We start from the raw sequence: 3,253 nt of genomic DNA on the forward strand, positions 1-3,253 counted from the left end.
CCGATACGATAACCGATTATTCTTTATTTTTGAAAGCCGATAACCGATATGTTGGCCGATAAATCTATATCCAAATTGTTATATACTTTTTGAGAGCCTGATTACAAAAAAGGTCTCATCATTAAAAGCCACATCCCAAACACTTCAACATAAGCAGCCTAGTTTGAACGGTGTACGTTTTAAAAATATTTTTACTCTCCCATTACCAAATTTAGTCATAAAAAAGTCTTACAAATAAATAAAATTATGCATAAATAATGCAAACAAGTCACTGGACATCATTACACGTGTAAAGAATCAAAATGAATGCGCCATAGATCAATAAAACGGAATAGCCTCTGCACGGACAATAATTAAATGATTTTAATTACTAAACCATACTGTTGATGAAAATAATAAGAGAACAATACAAGTGGTTGTTGTTATTAATAATATATCAATGATTTTGAAAAAGTAACAAATTAATACCACTGTTTTAAATAGCAGCCGTTGAGCTGCGCGTGCTGAAGCTGAAGAGCTGAATGAACACGGTAAACTGAAGCGTTTTGCTGGCAACTTATTTAACTCAAGGAAATGCATCCTGAGATTAATATTAATACAACATAAACATAATATTACAACTTATATATGTACAAAATGACGCAGTTATGGCGTGCTATAGTCAGAATGTGTGATCCTGTTGTGGATGCGCTCTTCCCATAACAACGCGCTGAAACACGGCAACTAAACCCAAAGAATTCACAACATTTTATTATAATAATGTTCTCATTAGAATGTTATATACACGACATTCCCAATCATAGTTATTAATGTTGTGCACTGCTGTTTGAGCTGCGTGCGCTGAGCTAAAGACGATCACCGGTAAACTGAAGCGCTCTTAACTTAACCAAACGCATTCTATATGAGATAAATCAGATATACATCAAATAAACACAATATTACAACGTACAATTGCACAAAAGGCTGCAAACGAACAGCGCGCATCTGAAGTGTCTCTGAAGGAAATAATGCATTATTTATCGGCTTTAAGATATCGGCCAAATTTTCTTATCAGGCCGATACCGATAACAGAAAAAATGAGCATTTATCGGCCGATACCGATATGGTGGCCGATATATCGTGCATCCCTAAAAAAGAGAAAGTCATACAGGTTTGAAACGACATGATTTGAGTCAGTACATTTTGCCAGAAATTTTATTTCTGGGTGAGCTGTCCCTTTAAGTTCGGCATGATTTGAGAGCTGTAATGTGGAGCCAGCTGGTAACTGTCAGCTTCCCGCTGAGCCTCTCACCTTGAAGCTGACGTACTGTAAATGATTGGAGTGCCTCTTGATGATTTGCTTTATTAGGTCAGGATGAGTGGCCTTCAGGTAAGAGCTGGCAGGCTGGTTGAGCTCAAACTCAAAGCACCTCCACAGCTCGGGCATGTGGAAGGCCTGATTCCAGCCGCGGCAGACCAGCGAGGCGAAGGCGCGATCGAGGAGAGGCAGGTACTGGAAGATGTGAAGCAGGATCTCCTGTGGCAGTCGAGCCCAGTTGGACAGCAGATCTCCAGGGTCCTCGGCGGGCTGTCTGGCCCTCTTGCAGGAGTCCGCCGGCCCCTCGCACTCTCTGCTCAACCTTTTCATTCTTGGGGGCCTGAGAGAGCTGTGAAGTATTAGAGGTATACACAGTGGCAGATGCAAACATGCATCCTAAAACAAGTTTATTTTACAGGGTTTGCTACGTTTATCACGTTTAAATGGCTTTTGAACTTTCCTGAAAACGAGTTAAAACTGCTTTAATGCAATTATAAACAAATTCCATGTACGTTATACTCGAGACTAACCAGCAACCAATGCTTTCAATTAATATAAGCAACTGAAGTGCCATGCATGAGATATCACGCATGAACAAACACTTCATTAACCCAATAAACACACTGCACTCATGCATTTAGTCACAGAGAGTGATCTAGTTAGATCAAACCAACAACAGCCTTGCTGCGCTGCTCCAAATAAACGTTAACAATTACCTGTTTTGCGTGTTACTCATGTAAAGTAGCAAATGCAAACAGTGGAAAAATAGGCAAAATCCTGACTCGTCTGAATGTCAGCCCGGACCGGGACCGGAACACATGAGAGCGGCGCAGGGGACACGCATTGGACACGAATGGGTTGAATTTATGTCGTTTTACGTTGTTGGAGTCTGAGTGCGTGCGTCTCGGCGATGTTGCAGGTTGCCCTACTTCTCGCTGAGCTCTATACCGCGGGAGACTTCAGCGTCCCCGCCGCCGGACATGGCGGTGCTGTTGTCGAGCGTGAGCGGCTGCCTGCTGTGTATGACCGGCCTCTTCCTCCAGGGGGCGCACACACAGCGGCTCAGAAAGCCGAACCCTTCATACAACAGCTCACCACAGAAACTGTGTTTGCACGCAGAGAGAGGTAGCACGCACCACGTGACAAATGTTATTATTATTGTGCTTTCAAACAGTGTTGCCAATTAATTTTCAGGGGAAGTTGCTAAGGGAAGGTCAATTTGTTGCTAAAAATTGCATAGAATATTAAGAAAATATTTTGTGTGTGTTCATTTAGACGTGTTTGTAAAATATAACATAACACCATATAATATTAACTGTATTTTTTAAATACAACATTGAATTATTGAACACTTACACATTTTTGAACAATTAGGGCCTACAATTAAAGTTGTTGTTTTTTTGTAGCTAGTAAACTACACATTCTGAACCATTATAGTTTTAAGCAGTGTATTAGCAGTTAGTTATTATGCTGCATTCTAAGAAAATATCTGTAAAAATAGGGCACAGTCTATTTATTAATATGAAGGAATTTTCCGTATTTATTTTTCAGTTTTTTTACCTGCATTTTAAATTATGCATTGTATGGATAATGTCCTGGAAAATGACTAGTAAATGTTCTAGACATTTTTCTTGCAGTGTACTAACTGATCAACAATCGCAGGCACAAGCTACTAATAAGGTGGATCACAAATGAACAATTGAAGAGTTCAGATGAAAAAAGCCTCTAAGTGCCGTCTGAAATTTTTTCTTCTGAAATTATCATTTTTATCAGGCTCCTATATTTAGGTTCAGTCATTTTAATTTAATGGCAATGTATAGGTACTTTTCTATGCTATTAAAGTGAAAGAACTGAACATAAATATATGAAGTATATTTATATTTATATTATATGAAGAAGAAAAAAAATAGAAAATCACCTTACATCACGTCTATTCAAAGTACCGGAGTATATTTA

At 39.1% G+C, this 3,253-nt stretch overlaps 1 pseudogene; it reads right to left on the reverse strand.

The window, feature by feature from the left end:
• Positions 1–1,291: 1,291 nt before the first annotated feature.
• Positions 1,292–2,366, reverse strand: LOC107594525 (F-box/LRR-repeat protein 3 pseudogene; annotated as a pseudogene).
• Between the last annotated feature and the right edge of the window lie 887 nt (positions 2,367–3,253).

Source organism: Sinocyclocheilus grahami, unplaced genomic scaffold, assembly GCF_001515645.1.
Source record: "Sinocyclocheilus grahami isolate Dianchi unplaced genomic scaffold, SAMN03320097.WGS_v1.1 scaffold185.1, whole genome shotgun sequence".
Lineage (NCBI taxonomy): Eukaryota > Metazoa > Chordata > Actinopteri > Cypriniformes > Cyprinidae > Sinocyclocheilus > Sinocyclocheilus grahami.